This window comes from Taudactylus pleione, unplaced genomic scaffold (assembly GCF_031769625.1).
Source record: "Taudactylus pleione unplaced genomic scaffold, aTauple2 ptg000117l, whole genome shotgun sequence".
Classification (NCBI taxonomy): domain Eukaryota; kingdom Metazoa; phylum Chordata; class Amphibia; order Anura; family Myobatrachidae; genus Taudactylus; species Taudactylus pleione.
Window position 1 is genome coordinate 15496530 of NW_028284519.1, and position 24950 is coordinate 15521479.

At 34.3% G+C, this 24950-nt stretch overlaps 4 non-coding genes across 4 annotated transcripts; all 4 read right to left on the bottom strand.

Moving 5' to 3' along the window:
- Positions 1 to 299: 299 nt before the first annotated feature.
- On the bottom strand, positions 300 to 371 carry TRNAD-GUC (transfer RNA aspartic acid (anticodon GUC)). The gene has a single exon. It is a non-coding gene; the product is annotated as a tRNA-Asp (tRNA).
- Positions 372 to 1904: 1533 nt separating this feature from the next.
- TRNAD-GUC (transfer RNA aspartic acid (anticodon GUC)) lies at positions 1905 to 1976 on the bottom strand. Its single transcript has one exon. It is a non-coding gene; the product is annotated as a tRNA-Asp (tRNA).
- A 1533-nt stretch (positions 1977 to 3509) lies between these two features.
- On the bottom strand, positions 3510 to 3581 carry TRNAD-GUC (transfer RNA aspartic acid (anticodon GUC)). Its single transcript has one exon. It is a non-coding gene; the product is annotated as a tRNA-Asp (tRNA).
- A 13858-nt stretch (positions 3582 to 17439) lies between these two features.
- Positions 17440 to 17511, bottom strand: TRNAD-GUC (transfer RNA aspartic acid (anticodon GUC)). The gene has a single exon. It is a non-coding gene; the product is annotated as a tRNA-Asp (tRNA).
- Between the last annotated feature and the right edge of the window lie 7439 nt (positions 17512 to 24950).

The window sequence follows — 24950 nt, forward strand, 5'->3', positions numbered from 1 at the left end:
AATGAAAAGTCAGTAATTTTGACAACATAATTTTACTCTTGCAATGCATAGCACTCTAAAGTCTATTCTCCTGCTCTAACCAAGCAGTGTATTGAATAACTATTTATTACTTTGATAAATATACCTAAAGCCAGGCCATGGGGACCTCGCAAACTGTACTTGTAGCACTGGCCATGAAGCTTACATGCAAGCTTTTTTTCAAGTTGACATAAACGCTGGATTCAATTTGGATATTTTTTTTTGTTATCTCAATGAAACAACGTGAAACAGCACACATAAAAGAGATTAAAAGTTCTAAACTCCCCATCGGGGAATTGAACCCCGGTCTCCCGCGTGACAGGCGGGGATACTCACCACTATACTAACGAGGACTTACTTGGTCAATTTTTGGCAAAATTTGATCAAAAAATATACCCAAAAAACATGTCATGGTTAGCTATCGAAATGTGTATGTCATTGGCCAAAGAGATTATATGCTACATTTTTTCAAGCTAATTTAAAACCCTAAAGAAATATTTAACCTATTATTTGGCAAATGAAAAGTCAGTAATTTTGACAACATAATTTTACTCTTGCAATGCATAGCACTCTAAAGTCTTTTCTCCTGCTCTAACCAAGCAGTGTATTGAATCACTATTTTATTACTTTGATAAATATACCCAAAACCAGGTCATGGGGACCTCTTAAATTCTACTTGTAGCACTGGCCATGAAGTTTACATGCAAGATTTTTTCAAGTTGACATAAACCCTGGATTTAATTTAGGTAAGGCATTTTTGTTATCTCAATGAAACAAAGTGAAACAGCATGCAAAAAAAGAGATTGAAAGTTCAAAACTCCCAGTCGAGAAATCAAACCCCGGTCTCCCGCAGGTCAGGCGTGGATACTTCACACTATACTAACGAGGACTTACTTGGTCCATTTTTGGCAAAATATGATCAAAAAATATACACAAAAAACATGTCATGGTTAGCTATTGAAATGTGTATGTCATTGGCCAAAGAGATTATATGCTACATTTTTTCAAGCTAATTTAAAACCCTAAAGAAATATTTAACCTATTATTTGGCAAATGAAAAGTCAGTAATTTTGACAACATAATTTTACTCTTGCAATGCATAGCACTCTAAAGTCTTTTCTCCTGCTCTAACCAAGCAGTGTATTGAATCACTATTGATTACTTTGATAAATATACCCAAAACCAGGTCATGGGGACCTCGTAAATTCTACTTGTAGCACTGGCCATGAAGCTTACATGCAAGATTTTTTCAAGTTGACATAAACCCTGGATTCAAATTAGATAAGGCATTTTTGTTATCTCAATGAAACAAAGTGAAACAGCATGCAAAAATAGCGATTGAATGTTCAAAACTCCCCGTCGAGAAATCCAACCCCGGTCCTTTGCAGGTCAGGCGGGGATACTTCACACTATACTAACGAGGACTTACTTGGTCAATTTTTGGCAAAATATGATCAAAAAATATACCCAAAAAACATGTCATAGTTAGCGATCGAAATGTGTATGTCATTGGCCAAAGAGATTATATGCTACATTTTTTCAAGCTAATTTAAAACCCTAAAGAAATATTGAACCTATTATTTGGCAAATGAAAAGTCAGTAATTTTGACAACATAATTTTACTCTTGCAATGCATAGCACTCTAAAGTCTATTCTCCTGCTCTAACCAAGCAGTGTATTGAATAACTATTTATTACTTTGATAAATATACCTAAAGCCAGGCCATGGGGACCTCGCAAACTGTACTTGTAGCACTGGCCATGAAGCTTACATGCAAGCTTTTTTTCAAGTTGACATAAACGCTGGATTCAATTTGGATATTTTTTTTTGTTATCTCAATGAAACAACGTGAAACAGCACACATAAAAGAGATTAAAAGTTCTAAACTCCCCATCGGGGAATTGAACCCCGGTCTCCCGCGTGACAGGCGGGGATACTCACCACTATACTAACGAGGACTTACTTGGTCAATTTTTGGCAAAATTTGATCAAAAAATATACCCAAAAAACATGTCATGGTTAGCTATCGAAATGTGTATGTCATTGGCCAAAGAGATTATATGCTACATTTTTTCAAGCTAATTTAAAACCCTAAAGAAATATTTAACCTATTATTTGGAAAATGAAAAGTCAGTAATATTGACAACATAATTTTACTCTTGCAATCCATAGCACTCTAAAGTCTTTTCTCCTGCTCTAACCAAGCAGTGTATTGATTCACTATTTATTACTTTGATAAATATACCTAAAGCCAGGTCATGGGGACCTCGTAAACTCTACTTGTAGTACTGGCCATGAAGCTTACATGGAAGATTTTTTTCAAGTTGACATAATCCCTGGATTCAATTTAGATAAGGCATTTTTGTTATCTCAATGAAACAAAGTGAAACAGCATGCAAAAAAAATAGATTAAAAGTTCAAAACTCCCCGTCGGGGAATTGAACCCCATCCTCCCGCATGACAGGCGGAAACACTTCACACTATACTAACGAGGACTTACTTGGTCAATTTTTGGCAAAATATTATCAAAAAATATACACAAAAAACATGTCATGGTTAGCTATCGAAATTTGTATGTCATTGGCCAAAGAGATTATATGCTAAATTTTTTCAAGCTAATTTAAAACACTAAAGAAATATTTAACCTATTATTTGGCAAATGAAAAGTCAGTAATATTGACAACATAATTTTACTCTTGCAATGCATAGCACTCTAAAGTCTTTTCTCCTGCTCTAACCAAGCAGTGTATTGAATCACTATTTATTACTTTGATAAATATATCCAAAACCAGGTCATGGTGACCTCACAAATTGTACTTGTAGCACTGGCCATGAAGCTTACAAGCAAGATTTTTTCAAGTTGACATAAACCCTGGATTCAATTTAGATAAAGCATTTTTGTTATCTCAATGAAACAAAGTGAAACAGCATGCAAAAAAGAGATTGAAAGTTCAAATCTCCCAGTCGAGAAATCAAACCCCGGTCTCCCGCAGGTCAGGCGGGGATACTTCACACTATACTAACGAGGACTTACTTGGTCAATTTTTGGCAAAATATGATCAAAAAATATACACAAAAAACATGTCATGGTTAGCTATTGAAATGTTTATGTCATTGGCCAAAGAGATTATATGCTACATTTTTTCAAGCTAATTTAAAACCCTAAAGAAATATTTAACCTATTATTTGGCAAATGAAAAGTCAGTAATTTTGACTACATAATTTTACTCTTGCAATGCATAGCACTCTAAAGTCTATTCTCCTGCTCAAACCAAGCAGTGTATTGAATAACTATTTATTACTTTGATAAATATACCTAAAGCCAGGTCATGGGGACCTCGCAAACTGTACTTGTAGAACTGGCCATGAAACTTACATGCAAGATTTTTTTCAAGTTGACGTAAACCCTGGATTCAATTTGGATAAGCATTTTTGTTATCTCAATGAAACAACGTGAAACAGCACACAGAAAAGAGATTAAAAGTTCAAAACTCCCCGTCGGGGAATTGAACCCCGGTCTCCCACGTGACAGGCGGGTATACTCACTACTATACTAACGAGGACTTACTAGGTCCATTTTTGGCAACATTTGATCAAAAAATATACACAAAAAACATGTCATGGTTAGCTATCGAAATTTGTATGTCATTGGCCAAAGAGATTATATGCTAAATTTTTTCAAGCTAATTTAAAACCCTAAAGAAATATTTAACCAATTATTTGGCAAATGAAAAGTCAGTAATATTGACAACATAATTTTACTCATGCAATGCATAGCACTCTAAAGTCTTTTCTCCTGCTCTAACCAAGCAGTGTATTGAATCACTATTTATTACTTTGATAAATATATCCAAAACCAGGTCATGGTGACCTCACAAATTGTACTTGTAGCACTGGCCATGAAGCTTACATGCAAGATTTTTTCAAGTTGACATAAACCCTGGATTCAATTTAGATAAGGCATTTTTGTTATCTCAATGAAACAAAGGGAAACAGCATGCAAAAAAAGAGATTGAAAGTTCAAAACTCCCAGTTGAGAAATCAAACCCCGGTCTCCCGCAGGTCAGGCGGGGATACTTCACACTATACTAACGAGGACTTACTTGGTCAATTTTTGCAAAATATGATCAAAAAATATACACAAAAAACATGTCATGGTTAGCTATTGAAATGTTTATGTCATTGGCCAAAGAGATTATATGCTAAATTTTTTCAAGCTAATTTAAAACCCTAAAGAAATATTTAACCTATTATTTGGCAAATGAAAAGTCAGTAATTTTGACAACATAATTTTACTCTTGCAATGCATAGCACTCTAAAGTATTTTCTCCTGCTCTAACCAAGCAGTGTATTGAATAACTATTTATTACTTTGATAAATATACCTAAAGCCAGGTCATGGGGACCTCGCAAATTGTACTTGTAGCACTGGCCATGAAGCTTACATGCAAGATTTTTTTCAAGTTGACATAATCCCTGGATTCAATTTAGATAAGGCATTTTTGTTATCTCAATGAAACAAAGTGAAACAGCATGCAAAAAAAGAGATTGAAAGTTCAAATCTCCCAGTCGAGAAATCAAACCCCGGTCTCCCGCAGGTCAGGCGGGGATACTTCACACTATACTAACGAGGACTTACTTGGTCAATTTTTGGCAAAATATGATCAAAAAATATACCCAAAAAACATGTCATGGTTAGCTATCGAAATGTGTATGTCATTGGCCAAAGAGATTATATGCTACATTTTTTCAAGCTAATTTAAAACCCTAAAGAAATATTTAACCTATTATTTGGAAAATGAAAAGTCAGTAATATTGACAACATAATTTTACTCTTGCAATCCATAGCACTCTAAAGTCTTTTCTCCTGCTCTAACCAAGCAGTGTATTGAATCACTATTTATTACTTTGATAAATATACCTAAAGCCAGGTCATGGGGACCTCGTAAATTCTACTTGTAGCACTGGCCATGAAGCTTACATGCAAGATTTTTTTCAAGTTGACATAATCACTGGATTCAATTTAGATAAGGCATTTTTGTTATCTCAATGAAACAAAGTGAAACATCATGCAAAAAAAATAGATTAAAAGTTCAAAACTCCCCGTCGGGGAATTGAACCCCATCCTCCCGCATGACAGGCGGAAACACTTCACACTATACTAACGAGGACTTACTTGGTCAATTTTTGGCAAAATAATATCAAAAAATATACCCAAAAAACATGTCATGGTTAGCTATCGAAATTTGTATGTCATTGGCCAAAGAGATTATATGCTACATTTTTTCAAGCTAATTTAAAACCCTAAAGAAATATTTAACCTATTATTTGGCAAATGAAAAGTCAGTAATATTGACAACATAATTTTACTCTTGCAATGCATAGCACTCTAAAGTCTTTTCTCCTGCTCTAACCAAACAGTGTATTGAATCACTATTTATAACTTTGATAAATATATCCAAAACCAGGTCATGGTGACCTCACAAATTGTACTTGTAGCACTGGCCATGAAGCTTACATGCAAGATTTTTTCAAGTTGACATAAACCCTGGATTCAATTTAGATAAGGCATTTTTGTTATCTCAATGAAACAAAGTGAAACAGCATGCAAAAAAAGAGATTGAAAGTTCAAAACTCCCAGTCGAGAAATCAAACCCCGGTCTCCCGCAGGTCAGGCGGGGATACTTCACACTATACTAACGAAGATTTACTTGGTAAATTTTTGGCAAAATATGATCAAAAAATATACCCAAAAAACATGTCATGGTTAGCTATCGAAATTTGTATGTCATTGGCCAAAGAGATTATATGCTACATTTTTTCAAGCTAATTTAAAACCCTAAAGAAATATTTAACCAAGTATTTGGAAAATGAAAAGTCAGTAATATTGAAAACATAATTTTACTCTTGCAATGCATAGCACTCTAAAGTCTTTTCTTCTTCTCTAACCAAGCAGTGTATTGAATCACTATTTATTACTTTGATAAATATACCCAAAACCAGGTCATGGGGACCTCGCAAACTGTACTTGTAGCACTGGCCATGAAACTTACATGCAAGATTTTTTTCAAGTTGACATAAACCCTGGATTCAATTTGGATAAGGCTTTTTTGTTATCTCAATGAAACAACGTGAAACAGCACACAGAAAAGAGATTAAAAGTTCAAAACTCCCCGTCGGGGAATTGAACCACGGTCTCCCGCAGGTCAGGCGGGGATACTTCACACTATACTAACGAGGACTTACTTGGTCAATTTTTGGCAAAATATGATCAAAAAATATACCCAAAAAACATGTCATGGTTAGCTATTGAAATGTTTATGTCATTGGCCAAAGAGATTATATGCTACATTTTTTCAAGCTAATTTAAAACCCTAAAGAAATATTTAACCTATTATTTGGCAAATGAAAAGTCAGTAATTTTGACAACATAATTTTACTCTTGCAATGCATAGCACTCTAAAGTCTATTCTCCAGCTCTAACCAAGCAGTGTATTGTATAACTAATTATTACTTTGATAAATATACCTAAAGCCAGGTCATGGGGACCTCACAAACTGTACTTGTAGCACTGGCCATGAAGCTTACATACAAGATTTTTTTCAAGTTGACATAATCCCTGGATTCAATTTAGATAAGGCATTTTTGTTATCTCAATGAAACAAAGTGAAACAGCATGTAAAAAAAAAAAGAGATTAAAAGTTCAAAACTCCCCATCGGGGAATTGAACCCCAGCTCCCGCATGACAGGAGGAGACACTTCACACTATACTAACGAGGACTTACTTGGTCAATTTTTGGTAAAATATGATCAAAAAATATACCCAAAAAACATGTCATGGTTAGCTATCGAAATTTGTATGTCATTGGCCAAAGAGATTATATGCTACATTTTTTCAAGCTAATTTAAAACCCTAAAGAAATATTTAACCTATTATTTGGCAAATGAAAAGTCAGTAATATTGACAACATAATTTTACTCTTGCAATGCATAGCACTCTAAAGTCTTTTCTCCTGCTCTAACCAAGCAGTGTATTGAATCACTATTTATTACTTTGATAAATATACCCAAAACCAGGTCATGGTGACCTCACAAATTGTACTTGTAGCACTGGCCATGAAGCTTACATGCAAGATTTTTTCAAGTTGACATAAACCCTGGATTCAATTTAGATAAGGCATTTTTGTTATCTCAATGAAACAAAGTGAAACAGCATGCAAAAAAAGAGATTGAAAGTTCAAAACTCCCAGTCGAGAAATCAAACCCCGGTCTCCCGCAGGTCAGGCGGGGATACTTCACACTATACTAATGAGGACTTACTTGGTCAATTTTTGGCAAAATATGATCAAAAAATATACACAAAAAACATGTCATGGTTAGCTATCGAAATGTGTATGTCATTGGCCAAAGAGATTATATGCTACATTTTTTCAAGCTAATTTAAAACCTTAAAGAAATATTTAAACTATTATTTGGCAAATGAAAAGTCAGTAATTTTGAAAACATAATTTTACTCTTGCAATGCATAGCACTCTAAAGTCTTTTCTCCTGCTCTAACCAAGCAGTGTATTGAATCACTATTTATTACTTTGATAAATATACCTAAAGCCAGGTCATAGGGACCTCGTAAATTCTACTTGTAGCACTGGCCATGAAGCTTACATGCAAGATTTTTTTCAAGTTGACATAATCACTGGATTCAATTTAGATAAGGCATTTTTGTTATCTCAATGAAACAAAGTGAAACATCATGCAAAAAAAATAGATTAAAAGTTCAAAACTCCCCGTCGGGGAATTGAACCCCATCCTCCCGCATGACAGGCGGAAACACTTCACACTATACTAACGAGGACTTACTTGGTCAATTTTTGGCAAAATAATATAAAAAAATATACCCAAAAAACATGTCATGGTTAGCTATCGAAATTTGTATGTCATTGGCCAAAGAGATTATATGCTACATTTTTTCAAGCTAATTTAAAACCCTAAAGAAATATTTAACCTATTATTTGGCAAATGAAAAGTCAGTAATATTGACAACATAATTTTACTCTTGCAATGCATAGCACTCTAAAGTCTTTTCTCCTGCTCTAACCAAGCAGTGTATTGAATCACTATTTATAACTTTGATAAATATATCCAAAACCAGGTCATGGTGACCTCACAAATTGTACTTGTAGCACTGGCCATGAAGCTTACATGCAAGATTTTTTCAAGTTGACATAAACCCTGGATTCAATTTAGATAAGGCATTTTTGTTATCTCAATGAAACAAAGTGAAACAGCATGCAAAAAAAGAGATTGAAAGTTCAAAACTCCCAGTCGAGAAATCAAACCCCGGTCTCCCGCAGGTCAGGCGGGGATACTTCACACTATACTAACGAAGATTTACTTGGTAAATTTTTGGCAAAATATGATCAAAAAATATACCCAAAAAACATGTCATGGTTAGCTATCGAAATTTGTATGTCATTGGCCAAAGAGATTATATGCTACATTTTTTCAAGCTAATTTAAAACCCTAAAGAAATATTTAACCAAGTATTTGGAAAATGAAAAGTCAGTAATATTGAAAACATAATTTTACTCTTGCAATGCATAGCACTCTAAAGTCTTTTCTTCTTCTCTAACCAAGCAGTGTATTGAATCACTATTTATTACTTTGATAAATATACCCAAAACCAGGTCATGGGGACCTCGCAAACTGTACTTGTAGCACTGGCCATGAAACTTACATGCAAGATTTTTTTCAAGTTGACATAAACCCTGGATTCAATTTGGATAAGGCTTTTTTGTTATCTCAATGAAACAACGTGAAACAGCACACAGAAAAGAGATTAAAAGTTCAAAACTCCCCGTCGGGGAATTGAACCACGGTCTCCCGCAGGTCAGGCGGGGATACTTCACACTATACTAACGAGGACTTACTTGGTCAATTTTTGGCAAAATATGATCAAAAAATATACCCAAAAAACATGTCATGGTTAGCTATTGAAATGTTTATGTCATTGGCCAAAGAGATTATATGCTACATTTTTTCAAGCTAATTTAAAACCCTAAAGAAATATTTAACCTATTATTTGGCAAATGAAAAGTCAGTAATTTTGACAACATAATTTTACTCTTGCAATGCATAGCACTCTAAAGTCTATTCTCCAGCTCTAACCAAGCAGTGTATTGTATAACTAAATATTACTTTGATAAATATACCTAAAGCCAGGTCATGGGGACCTCACAAACTGTACTTGTAGCACTGGCCATGAAGCTTACATACAAGATTTTTTTCAAGTTGACATAATCCCTGGATTCAATTTAGATAAGGCATTTTTGTTATCTCAATGAAACAAAGTGAAACAGCATGTAAAAAAAAAAAGAGATTAAAAGTTCAAAACTCCCCATCGGGGAATTGAACCCCAGCTCCCGCATGACAGGAGGAGACACTTCACACTATACTAACGAGGACTTACTTGGTCAATTTTTGGTAAAATATGATCAAAAAATATACCCAAAAAACATGTCATGGTTAGCTATCGAAATTTGTATGTCATTGGCCAAAGAGATTATATGCTACATTTTTTCAAGCTAATTTAAAACCCTAAAGAAATATTTAACCTATTATTTGGCAAATGAAAAGTCAGTAATATTGACAACATAATTTTACTCTTGCAATGCATAGCACTCTAAAGTCTTTTCTCCTGCTCTAACCAAGCAGTGTATTGAATCACTATTTATTACTTTGATAAATATACCCAAAACCAGGTCATGGTGACCTCACAAATTGTACTTGTAGCACTGGCCATGAAGCTTACATGCAAGATTTTTTCAAGTTGACATAAACCCTGGATTCAATTTAGATAAGGCATTTTTGTTATCTCAATGAAACAAAGTGAAACAGCATGCAAAAAAAGAGATTGAAAGTTCAAAACTCCCAGTCGAGAAATCAAACCCCGGTCTCCCGCAGGTCAGGCGGGGATACTTCACACTATACTAATGAGGACTTACTTGGTCAATTTTTGGCAAAATATGATCAAAAAATATACACAAAAAACATGTCATGGTTAGCTATCGAAATGTGTATGTCATTGGCCAAAGAGATTATATGCTACATTTTTTCAAGCTAATTTAAAACCTTAAAGAAATATTTAAACTATTATTTGGCAAATGAAAAGTCAGTAATTTTGACAACATAATTTTACTCTTGCAATGCATAGCACTCTAAAGTCTTTTCTCCTGCTCTAACCAAGCAGTGTATTGAATCACTATTTATTACTTTGATAAATATACCTAAAGCCAGGTCATGGGGACCTCGTAAATTCTACTTGTAGCACTGGCCATGAAGCTTACATGCAAGATTTTTTTCAAGTTGACATAATCACTGGATTCAATTTAGATAAGGCATTTTTGTTATCTCAATGAAACAAAGTGAAACATCATGCAAAAAAAATAGATTAAAAGTTCAAAACTCCCCGTCGCGGAATTGAACCCCATCCTCCCGCATGACAGGCGGAAACACTTCACACTATACTAACGAGGACTTACTTGGTCAATTTTTGGCAAAATAATATCAAAAAATATACCCAAAAAACATGTCATGGTTAGCTATCGAAATTTGTATGTCATTGGCCAAAGAGATTATATGCTACATTTTTTCAAGCTAATTTAAAACCCTAAAGAAATATTTAACCTATTATTTGGCAAATGAAAAGTCAGTAATATTGACAACATAATTTTACTCTTGCAATGCATAGCACTCTAAAGTCTTTTCTCCTGCTCTAACCAAGCAGTGTATTGAAACACTATTTATAACTTTGATAAATATATCCAAAACCAGGTCATGGTGACCTCACAAATTGTACTTGTAGCACTGGCCATGAAGCTTACATGCAAGATTTTTTCAAGTTGACATAAACCCTGGATTCAATTTAGATAAGGCATTTTTGTTATCTCAATGAAACAAAGTGAAACAGCATGCAAAAAAAGAGATTGAAAGTTCAAAACTCCCAGTCGAGAAATCAAACCCCGGTCTCCCGCAGGTCAGGCGGGGATACTTCACACTATACTAACGAAGATTTACTTGGTAAATTTTTGGCAAAATATGATCAAAAAATATACCCAAAAAACATGTCATGGTTAGCTATCGAAATTTGTATGTCATTGGCCAAAGAGATTATATGCTACATTTTTTCAAGCTAATTTAAAACCCTAAAGAAATATTTAACCAAGTATTTGGAAAATGAAAAGTCAGTAATATTGAAAACATAATTTTACTCTTGCAATGCATAGCACTCTAAAGTCTTTTCTTCTTCTCTAACCAAGCAGTGTATTGAATCACTATTTATTACTTTGATAAATATACCCAAAACCAGGTCATGGGGACCTCGCAAACTGTACTTGTAGCACTGGCCATGAAACTTACATGCAAGATTTTTTTCAAGTTGACATAAACCCTGGATTCAATTTGGATAAGGCTTTTTTGTTATCTCAATGAAACAACGTGAAACAGCACACAGAAAAGAGATTAAAAGTTCAAAACTCCCCTTCGGGGAATTGAACCACGGTCTCCCGCAGGTCAGGCGGGGATACTTCACACTATACTAACGAGGACTTACTTGGTCAATTTTTGGCAAAATATGATCAAAAAATATACCCAAAAAACATGTCATGGTTAGCTATTGAAATGTTTATGTCATTGGCCAAAGAGATTATATGCTACATTTTTTCAAGCTAATTTAAAACCCTAAAGAAATATTTCACCTATTATTTGGCAAATGAAAAGTCAGTAATTTTGACAACATAATTTTACTCTTGCAATGCATAGCACTCTAAAGTCTATTCTCCAGCTCTAACCAAGCAGTGTATTGTATAACTAATTATTACTTTGATAAATATACCTAAAGCCAGGTCATGGGGACCTCACAAACTGTACTTGTAGCACTGGCCATGAAGCTTACATACAAGATTTTTTTCAAGTTGACATAATCCCTGGATTCAATTTAGATAAGGCATTTTTGTTATCTCAATGAAACAAAGTGAAACAGCATGTAAAAAAAAAAAGAGATTAAAAGTTCAAAACTCCCCATCGGGGAATTGAACCCCAGCTCCCGCATGACAGGAGGAGACACTTCACACTATACTAACGAGGACTTACTTGGTCAATTTTTGGTAAAATATGATCAAAAAATATACCCAAAAAACATGTCATGGTTAGCTATCGAAATTTGTATGTCATTGGCCAAAGAGATTATATGCTACATTTTTTCAAGCTAATTTAAAACCCTAAAGAAATATTTAACCTATTATTTGGCAAATGAAAAGTCAGTAATATTGACAACATAATTTTACTCTTGCAATGCATAGCACTCTAAAGTCTTTTCTCCTGCTCTAACCAAGCAGTGTATTGAATCACTATTTATTACTTTGATAAATATACCCAAAACCAGGTCATGGTGACCTCACAAATTGTACTTGTAGCACTGGCCATGAAGCTTACATGCAAGATTTTTTCAAGTTGACATAAACCCTGGATTCAATTTAGATAAGGCATTTTTGTTATCTCAATGAAACAAAGTGAAACAGCATGCAAAAAAAGAGATTGAAAGTTCAAAACTCCCAGTCGAGAAATCAAACCCCGGTCTCCCGCAGGTCAGGCGGGGATACTTCACACTATACTAATGAGGACTTACTTGGTCAATTTTTGGCAAAATATGATCAAAAAATATACACAAAAAACATGTCATGGTTAGCTATCGAAATGTGTATGTCATTGGCCAAAGAGATTATATGCTACATTTTTTCAAGCTAATTTAAAACCTTAAAGAAATATTTAAACTATTATTTGGCAAATGAAAAGTCAGTAATTTTGACAACATAATTTTACTCTTGCAATGCATAGCACTCTAAAGTCTTTTCTCCTGCTCTAACCAAGCAGTGTATTGAATCACTATTTATTACTTTGATAAATATACCCAAAACCAGGTCATGGGGACCTCGTAAATTCTACTTGTAGCATTGGCCATGAAGCTTACATGCAAGATTTTTTTCAAGTTGACATAATCCCTGGATTCAATTTAGATAAGGCATTTTTGTTATCGCAATGAAAAAAGTGAAACAGCATGCAAAAAAAATAGATTAAAAGTTCAAAACTCCCTGTCGGGGAATTGAACCCCAGCCTCCCGCATGACAGGCAGAAACACTTCACACTATACTAACGAGGACTTACTTGGTCAATTTTTGGCAAAATAATATCAAAAAATATACCCAAAAAACATGTCATGGTTAGCTATCGAAATTTGTATGTCATTGGCCAAAGAGATTATATGCTACATTTTTTCAAGCTAATTTAAAACCCTAAAGAAATATTTAACCTATTATTTGGCAAATGAAAAGTCAGTAATATTGACAACATAATTTTACTCTTGCAATGCATAGCACTGTAAAGACTTTTCTCCTGCTCTAACCAAGCAGTGTATTGAATCACTATTTATTACTTTGATAAATATATCCAAAACCAGGTCATGGGGACCTCGCAAACTGTACTTGTAGCACTGGCCATGAACCTTACATGCAAGATTTTTTTCGAGTTGACATAAAACCTGGATTCAATTTGGATAAGGCATTTTTGTTATCTCAATGAAACAACGTGAAACAGCACACAGAAAAGAGATTAAAAGTTCAAAACTCCCCGTCGGGGAATTGAACCCCGGTCTCCCACGTGACAGGCGGGGATACTCACCACTAAACTAACGAGGACTTACTTGGTAAATTTTTGGCAAAATTTGATCAAAAAATATACCCAAAAAACATGTCATGGTTAACTATCGAAATTTGTATGTCATTGGCCAAAGAGATTATATGCTACATTTTTTCAAGCTAATTTAAAACCCTAAAGAAATATTTAACCTATTATTTGGCAAATGAAAAGTCAGTAATATTGACAACATAATTTTACTCTTGTAATGCATAGTACTCTAAAGTCTATTCTCCTGCTCTAACCAAGCAGTGTATTGAATCACTATTTTTTACTTTGATAAATATATACAAAAACAGGTCATGGTGACCCCACAAATTGTACTTGTAGCACTGGCCATGAAGCTTACATGCAAGATTTTTTCAAGTTGACAGAAACCCTGGATTCAATTTAGATAAAGCATTTTTGTTATCTCAATGAAACAAAGTGAAACAGCATGCAAAAAAAGAGTTTGAAAGTTCAAAACTCCCAGTCGAGAAATAAAACCCCGGTCTCCCGCAGGTCAGGCGGGGATACTTCACACTATACTAACGAGGACTTACTTGGTCAATTTTTGGCAAAATATGATCAAAAAATATACCCAAAAAACATGTCATGGTTAGCTATCGAAATGTGTATGTCATTGGCCAAAGAGATTATATGCTACATTTTTTCAAGCTAATTTAAAACCTTAAAGAAATATTTAAACTATTATTTGGCAAATGAAAAGTCAGTAATTTTGACAACATAATTTTACTCTTGCAATGCATAGCACTCTAAAGTCTATTCTCCTCCTCTAACCAAGCAGTGTATTGAATAACTATTTATTACTTTGATAAATATACCTAAAGCCAGGTCATGGGGACCTCACAAACTGTACTTGTAGCACTGGCCATGAAACTTACATGCAAGATTTTTTTCAAGTTGACATAAACCCTGGATTCAATTTGGATAAGGCATTTTTGTAATCTCAATGAAACAACGTGAAACAGCACACAGAAAAGAGATTAAAAGTTCAAAACTCCCCGTCGGGGAATTGAACCCCGGTCTCCCGCGTAACAGGCGGGGATACTCACCACTATACTAACGAGGACTTACTTGGTCAATTTTTGGCAAAATTTGATCAAAAAATATACCCAAAAAACATGTCATGGTTAGCTATCGAAATGTGTATGTCATTGGCCAAAGAGATTATATGCTACATTTTTTCAAGCTTATTTTAAACCCTAAAGAAATATTTAACCTATTATTTGGAAAATGAAAAGTCAGTAATATTGACAACATAATTTTACTCTTGCAATGCATAGCACTCTAAAGTCTTTTCTCCTGCTCTAACCAAGCATTGTATTGAATCACTATTTATTACTTTGAAAAATATACCCAAAACCAGGTCATGGGGACCTCGTAAATTCTACTTGTAGTACTGGCCATGAAGCTTACATGCAAGATTTTTTCAAGTTGACATAAACCCTGGATTCAATTTAGATAAGGCATTTTTGTTATCTCAATGAAACAAAGTGAAACAGCATGCAAAAAAAGCGATTGAAAGTTCAAAACTCCCCGTCGAGAAATCAAACCCCGGTCCTCTGCAGGTCAGGCGGGGATACTTCACACTATACTAACGAGGACTTACTTGGTCAATTTTTGGCAAAATATGATCAAAAAATATACCCAAAAAACATGTCATGGTTAGCGATCGAAATGTGTATGTCATTGGCCAAAGAGATTATATGCTACATTTTTTCAAGCTAATTTAAAACCCTAAAGAAATATTTAACCTAGTATTTGGAAAATGAAAAGTCAGTAATATTGAAAACATAATTTTACTCTTGCAATGCATAGCACTCTAAAGTCTTTTCTCCTGCTCTAACCAAGCAGTGTATTGAATCACTATTTATTACTTTGATAAATATACCCAAAACCAGGTCATGGTGACCTCACAAATTGTACTTGTAGCACTGGCCATGAAGCTTACATGCAAGATTTTTTCAAGTTGACATAAACCCTGGATTTAATTTAGATAGGGCATTTTTGTTATCTCAATGAAACAAAGTGAAACAGCATGCAAAAAAAGAGATTGAAAGTTCAAAACTCCCTGTCGAGAAATCAAACCCCGGTCTCCCGCAGGTCAGGTGGGGATACTTCACACTATACTAACGAGGACTTACTTGGTCAATTTTTGGCAAAATATGATCAAAAAATATTCCCAAAAAACATGTCATGGTTAGCTATCGAAATGTGTATGTCATTGGCCAAAGAGATTATATGCTACATTTTTTCAAGCTAATTTAAAACCCTAAAGAAATATTTAACCTATTATTTGGAAAATGAAAAGTCAGTAATATTGACAACATAATTTTACTCTTGCAATCCATAGCACTCTAAAGTATTTTCTCCTGCTCTAACCAAGCAGTGTATTGAATCACTATTTATTACTTTGATAAATATACCTAAAGCCAGGTCATGGGGACCTCGTAAATTCTACTTGTAGTACTGGCCATGAAGCTTATATGGAAGATTTTTTTCAAGTTGACATAATCCCTGGATTCAATTTAGATAAGGCATTTTTGTTATCTCAATGAAACAAAGTGAAACAGCATGCAAAAAAAATAGATTAAAAGTTCAAAACTCCCCGTCGGGGAATTGAACCACAGCCTCCCGCATGACAGGCGGGGATACTCACCACTATACTAACGAGGACTTACTTGGTCAATTTTTGGCAAAATTTGATCAAAAAATAAACCCAAAAAACATGTCATGGTTAGCTATCGAAATATGTATGTCATTGGCCAAAGAGATTATATGCTACATTTTTTCAAGCTTATTTTAAACAATAAAGAAATATTTAACCTATTATTTGGAAAATGAAAAGTCAGTAATATTGACAACATAATTTTACTCTTGCAATGCATAGCACTCTAAAGTCTTTTCTCCTGCTCTAACCAAGCAGTGTATTGAATCACTATTTATTACTTTGATAAATATACCCAAAACCTGGTCATGGGGACCTCGTAAATTCTACTTGTAGCACTGGCCATGAAGCTTACATGCAAGATTTTTTCAAGTTGACATAAACCCTGGATTCAATTTAGATAAGGCATTTTTGTTATCTCAATGAAACAAAGTGAAACAGCATGCAAAAAAAGCGATTGAAAGTTCAAAACTCCCCGTCGAGAAATCAAACCCCGGTCCTCTGCAGGTCAGGCGGGGATACTGCACACTATACTAACGAGGACTTACTTGGTCAATTTTTGGCAAAATATGATAAAAAAATATACCCAAAAAACATGTCATGGTTAGCGATCGAAATGTGTATGTCATTGGCCAAAGAGATTATATGCTACATTTTTTCAAGCTAATTTAAAACCCTAAAGAAATATTGAACCTATTATTTGGCAAATGAAAAGTCAGTAATTTTGACAACATAATTTTACTCTTGCAATGCATAGCACTCTAAAGTCTATTCTCCTGCTCTAACCAAGCAGTGTATTGAATAACTATTTATTACTTTGATAAATATACCTAAAGCCAGGCCATGGGGTCCTCGCAAACTGTACTTGTAGCACTGGCCATGAAGCTTACATGCAAGCTTTTTTTCAAGTTGACATAAACCCTGGATTCAATTTGGATATTTTTTTTTGTTATCTCAATGAAACAACGTGAAACAGCACACATAAAAGAGATTAAAAGTTCAAAACTCCCCGTCGGGGAATTGAACCCCGGTCTCCCGCGTGACAGGTGGGGATACTCACCACTATACTAACGAGGACTTACTTGGTCAATTTTTGGCAAAATTTGATCAAAAAATATACCCAAAAAACATGTCATGGTTAGCTATCGAAATGTGTATGTCATTGGCCAAAGACATTATATGCTACATTTTTTCAAGCTAATTTAAAACCCTAAAGAAATATTTAACCTATTATTTGGCAAATGAAAAGTCAGTAATATTGACAACATAATTTTACTCTTGCAATGCATAGCACTCTAAAGTCTTTTCTCCTGCTCTAACCAAGCAGTGTATTGAATCACTATTTATAACTTTGATAAATATATCCAAAACCAGGTCATGGTGACCTCACAAATTGTACTTGTAGCACTGGCCATGAAGCTTACATGCAAGATTTTTTCAAGTTGACATAAACCCTGGATTCAATTTAGATAAGGCATTTTTGTTATCTCAATGAAACAAAGTGAAACAGCATGCAAAAAAAGAGATTGAAAGTTCAAAACTCCCAGTCGAGAAATCAAACCCCGGTCTCCCGCAGGTCAGGCGGGGATACTTCACACTATACTAACGAAGATTTACTTGGTAAATTTTTGGCAAAATATGATCAAAAAATATACCCAAAAAACATGTCATGGTTAGCTATCGAAATTTGTATGTCATTGGCCAAAGAGATTATATGCTACATTTTTTCAAGCTAATTTAAAACCCTAAAGAAATATTTAACCAAGTATTTGGAAAATGAAAAGTCAGTAATATTGAAAACATAATTTTACTCTTGCAATGCATAGCACTCTAAAGTCTTTTCTTCTTCTCTAACCAAGCAGTGTATTGAATCACTATTTATTACTTTGATAAATATACCCAAAACCAGGTCATGGGGACCTCGCAAACTGTACTTGTAGCACTGGCCATCAAACTTACATGCAAGATTTTTTTCAAGTTGACATAAACCCTGGATTCAATTTGGATAAGGCTTTTTTGTTATCTCAATGAAACAACGTGAAACAGCACACAGAAAAGAGATTAAAAGTTCAAAACTCCCCGTCGGGGAATTGAACCACGGTCTCCCGCAGGTCAGGCGGGGATACTTCACACTATACTAACGAGGACTTACTTGGTCAATTTTTGGCAAAATATGATCAAAAAATATACCCAAAAAACATGTCATGGTTAGCTATTGAAATGTTTATGTCATTGGCCAAAGAGATTATATGCTACATTTTTTCAAGCTAATTTAAAACCCTAAAGAAATATTTAACCTATTATTTGGCAAATGAAAAGTCAGTAATTTTGACAACATAATTTTACTCTTGCAATGCATAGCACTCTAAAGTCTATTCTCCAGCTCTAACCAAGCAGTGTATTGTATAACTAATTATTACTTTGATAAATATACCTAAAGCCAGGTCATGGGGACCTCACAAACTGTACTTGTAGCACTGGCCATGAAGCTTACATACAAGATTTTTTTCAAGTTGACATAATCCCTGGATTCAATTTAGATAAGGCATTTTTGTTATCTCAATGAAACAAAGTGAAACAGCATGTAAAAAAAAAAAGAGATTAAAAGTTCAAAACTCCCCATCGGGGAATTGAACCCCAGCTCCCGCATGACAGGAGGAGACACTTCACACTATACTAACGAGGACTTACTTGGTCAATTTTTGGTAAAATATGATCAAAAAATATACCCAAAAAACATGTCATGGTTAGCTATCGAAATTTGTATGTCATTGGCCAAAGAGATTATATGCTACATTTTTTCAAGCTAATTTAAAACCCTAAAGAAATATTTAACCTATTATTTGGCAAATGAAAAGTCAGTAATATTGACAACATAATTTTACTCTTGCAATGCATAGCACTCTAAAGTCTTTTCTCCTGCTCTAACCAAGCAGTGTATTGAATCACTATTTATTACTTTGATAAATATACCCAAAACCAGGTCATGGTGACCTCACAAATTGTACTTGTAGCACTGGCCATGAAGCTTACATGCAAGATTTTTTCAAGTTGACATAAATCCTGGATTCAATTTAGATAAGGCATTTTTGTTATCTCAATGAAACAAAGTGAAACAGCATGCAAAAAAAGAGATTGAAAGTTCAAAACTCCCAGTCGAGAAATCAAACCCCGGTCTCCCGCAGGTCAGGCGGGGATACTTCACACTATACTAATGAGGACTTACTTGGTCAATTTTTGGCAAAATATGATCAAAAAATATACACAAAAAACATGTCATGGTTAGCTATCGAAATGTGTATGTCATTGGCCAAAGAGATTATATGCTACATTTTTTCAAGCTAATTTAAAACCTTAAAGAAATATTTAAACTATTATTTGGCAAATGAAAAGTCAGTAATTTTGACAACATAATTTTACACTTGCAATGCATAGCACTCTAAAGTCTTTTCTCCTGCTCTAACCAAGCAGTGTATTGAATCACTATTTATTACTTTGATAAATATACCTAAAGCCAGGTCATGGGGACCTCGTAAATTCTACTTGTAGCACTGGCCATGAAGCTTACATGCAAGATTTTTTTCAAGTTGACATAATCACTGGATTCAATTTAGATAAGGCATTTTTGTTATCTCAATGAAACAAAGTGAAACATCATGCAAAAAAAATAGATTAAAAGTTCAAAACTCCCCGTCGGGGAATTGAACCCCATCCTCCCGCATGACAGGTGGAAACACTTCACACTATACTAACGAGGACTTACTTGGTCAATTTTTGGCAAAATAATATCAAAAAATATACCCAAAAAACATGTCATGGTTAGCTATCGAAATTTGTATGTCATTGGCCAAAGAGATTATATGCTACATTTTTTCAAGCTAATTTAAAACCCTAAAGAAATATTTAACCTATTATTTGGCAAATGAAAAGTCAGTAATATTGACAACATAATTTTACTCTTGCAATGCATAGCACTCTAAAGTCTTTTCTCCTGCTCTAACCAAGCAGTGTATTGAATCACTATTTATAACTTTGATAAATATATCCAAAACCAGGTCATGGTGACCTCACAAATTGTACTTGTAGCACTGGCCATGAAGCTTACATGCAAGATTTTTTCAAGTTGACATAAACCCTGGATTCAATTTAGATAAGGCATTTTTGTTATCTCAATGAAACAAAGTGAAACAGCATGCAAAAAAAGAGATTGAAAGTTCAAAACTCCCAGTCGAGAAATCAAACCCCGGTCTCCCGCAGGTCAGGCGGGGATACTTCACACTATACTAACGAAGATTTACTTGGTAAATTTTTGGCAAAATATGATCAAAAAATATACCCAAAAAACATGTCATGGTTAGCTATCGAAATTTGTATGTCATTGGCCAAAGAGATTATATGCTACATTTTTTCAAGCTAATTTAAAACCCTAAAGAAATATTTAACCAAGTATTTGGAAAATGAAAAGTCAGTAATATTGAAAACATAATTTTACTCTTGCAATGCATAGCACTCTAAAGTCTTTTCTTCTTCTCTAACCAAGCAGTGTATTGAATCACTATTTATTACTTTGATAAATATACCCAAAACCAGGTCATGGGGACCTCGCAAACTGTACTTGTAGCACTGGCCATGAAACTTACATGCAAGATTTTTTTCAAGTTGACATAAACCCTGGATTCAATTTGGATAAGGCTTTTTTGTTATCTCAATGAAACAACGTGAAACAGCACACAGAAAAGAGATTAAAAGTTCAAAACTCCCCTTCGGGGAATTGAACCACGGTCTCCCGCAGGTCAGGCGGGGATACTTCACACTATACTAACGAGGACTTACTTGGTCAATTTTTGGCAAAATATGATCAAAAAATATACCCAAAAAACATGTCATGGTTAGCTATTGAAATGTTTATGTCATTGGCCAAAGAGATTATATGCTACATTTTTTCAAGCTAATTTAAAACCCTAAAGAAATATTTAACCTATTATTTGGCAAATGAAAAGTCAGTAATTTTGACAACATAATTTTACTCTTGCAATGCATAGCACTCTAAAGTCTATTCTCCAGCTCTAACCAAGCAGTGTATTGTATAACTAATTATTACTTTGATAAATATACCTAAAGCCAGGTCATGGGGACCTCACAAACTGTACTTGTAGCACTGGCCATGAAGCTTACATACAAGATTTTTTTCAAGTTGACATAATCCCTGGATTCAATTTAGATAAGGCATTTTTGTTATCTCAATGAAACAAAGTGAAACAGCATGTAAAAAAAAAAAGAGATTAAAAGTTCAAAACTCCCCATCGGGGAATTGAACCCCAGCTCCCGCATGACAGGAGGAGACACTTCACACTATACTAACGAGGACTTACTTGGTCAATTTTTGGTAAAATATGATCAAAAAATATACCCAAAAAACATGTCATGGTTAGCTATCGAAATTTGTATGTCATTGGCCAAAGAGATTATATGCTACATTTTTTCAAGCTAATTTAAAACCCTAAAGAAATATTTAACCTATTATTTGGCAAATGAAAAGTCAGTAATATTGACAACATAATTTTACTCTTGCAATGCATAGCACTCTAAAGTCTTTTCTCCTGCTCTAACCAAGCAGTGTATTGAATCACTATTTATTACTTTGATAAATATACCCAAAACCAGGTCATGGTGACCTCACAAATTGTACTTGTAGCACTGGCCATGAAGCTTACATGCAAGATTTTTTCAAGTTGACATAAACCCTGGATTCAATTTAGATAAGGCATTTTTGTTATCGCAATGAAAAAAGTGAAACAGCATGCAAAAAAAATAGATTAAAAGTTCAAAACTCCCCGTCGGGGAATTGAACCCCAGCCTCCCGCATGACAGGCAGAAACACTTCACACTATACTAACGAGGACTTACTTGGTCAATTTTTGGCAAAATAATATCAAAAAATATACCCAAAAAACATGTCATGGTTAGCTATCGAAATTTGTATGTCATTGGCCAAAGAGATTATATGCTACATTTTTTCAAGCTAATTTAAAACCCTAAAGAAATATTTAACCTATTATTTGGCAAATGAAAAGTCAGTAATATTGACAACATAATTTTACTCTTGCAATGCATAGCACTGTAAAGACTTTTCTCCTGCTCTAACCAAGCAGTGTATTGAATCACTATTTATTACTTTGATAAATATATCCAAAACCAGGTCATGGGGACCTCGCAAACTGTACTTGTAGCACTGGCCATGAACCTTACATGCAAGATTTTTTTCGAGTTGACATAAAACCTGGATTCAATTTGGATAAGGCATTTTTGTTATCTCAATGAAACAACGTGAAACAGCACACAGAAAAGAGATTAAAAGTTCAAAACTCCCCGTCGGGGAATTGAACCCCGGTCTCCCACGTGACAGGCGGGGATACTCACCACTAAACTAACGAGGACTTACTTGGTAAATTTTTGGCAAAATTTGATCAAAAAATATACCCAAAAAACATGTCATGGTTAACTATCGAAATTTGTATGTCATTGGCCAAAGAGATTATATGCTACATTTTTTCAAGCTAATTTAAAACCCTAAAGAAATATTTAACCTATTATTTGGCAAATGAAAAGTCAGTAATATTGACAACATAATTTTACTCTTGTAATGCATAGCACTCTAAAGTCTATTCTCCTGCTCTAACCAAGCAGTGTATTGAATCACTATTTTTTACTTTGATAAATATATACAAAAACAGGTCATGGTGACCCCACAAATTGTACTTGTAGCACTGGCCATGAAGCTTACATGCAAGATTTTTTCAAGTTGACAGAAACCCTGGATTCAATTTAGATAAAGCATTTTTGTTATCTCAATGAAACAAAGTGAAACAGCATGCAAAAAAAGAGTTTGAAAGTTCAAAACTCCCAGTCGAGAAATCAAACCCCGGTCTCCCGCAGGTCAGGCGGGGATACTTCACACTATACTAACGAGGACTTACTTGGTCAATTTTTGGCAAAATATGATCAAAAAATATACCCAAAAAACATGTCATGGTTAGCTATCGAAATGTGTATGTCATTGGCCAAAGAGATTATATGCTACATTTTTTCAAGCTAATTTAAAACCTTAAAGAAATATTTAAACTATTATTTGGCAAATGAAAAGTCAGTAATTTTGACAACATAATTTTACTCTTGCAATGCATAGCACTCTAAAGTCTATTCTCCTCCTCTAACCAAGCAGTGTATTGAATAACTATTTATTACTTTGATAAATATAAGTAAAGCCAGGTCATGGGGACCTCACAAACTGTACTTGTAGCACTGGCCATGAAACTTACATGCAAGATTTTTTTCAAGTTGACATAAACCCTGGATTCAATTTGGATAAGGCATTTTTGTAATCTCAATGAAACAACGTGAAACAGCACACAGAAAAGAGATTAAAAGTTCAAAACTCCCCGTCGGAGAATTGAACCCCAGTCTCCCGCGTAACAGGCGGGGATACTCACCACTATACTAACGAGGACTTACTTGGTCAATTTTTGGCAAAATTTGATCAAAAAATATACCCAAAAAACATGTCATGGTTAGCTATCGAAATGTGTATGTCATTGGCCAAAGAGATTATATGCTACATTTTTTCAAGCTTATTTTAAACCCTAAAGAAATATTTAACCTATTATTTGGAAAATGAAAAGTCAGTAATATTGACAACATAATTTTACTCTTGCAATGCATAGCACTCTAAAGTCTTTTCTCCTGCTCTAACCAAGCATTGTATTGAATCACTATTTATTACTTTGATAAATATACCCAAAACCAGGTCATGGGGACCTCGTAAATTCTACTTGTAGTACTGGCCATGAAGCTTACATGCAAGATTTTTTCAAGTTGACATAAACCCTGGATTCAATTTAGATAAGGCATTTTTGTTATCTCAATGAAACAAAGTGAAACAGCATGCAAAAAAAGCGATTGAAAGTTCAAAACTCCCCGTCGAGAAATCAAACCCCGGTCCTCTGCAGGTCAGGCGGGGATACTTCACACTATACTAACGAGGACTTACTTGGTCAATTTTTGGCAAAATATGATCAAAAAATATACCCAAAAAACATGTCATGGTTAGCGATCGAAATGTGTATGTCATTGGCCAAAGAGATTATATGCTACATTTTTTCAAGCTAATTTAAAACCCTAAAGAAATATTTAACCTAGTATTTGGAAAATGAAAAGTCAGTAATATTGAAAACATAATTTTACTCTTGCAATGCATAGCACTCTAAAGTCTTTTCTCCTGCTCTAACCAAGCAGTGTATTGAATCACTATTTATTACTTTGATAAATATACCCAAAACCAGGTCATGGTGACCTCACAAATTGTACTTGTAGCACTGGCCATGAAGCTTACATGCAAGATTTTTTCAAGTTGACATAAACCCTGGATTTAATTTAGATAGGGCATTTTTGTTATCTCAATGAAACAAAGTGAAACAGCATGCAAAAAAAGAGATTGAAAGTTCAAAACTCCCTGTCGA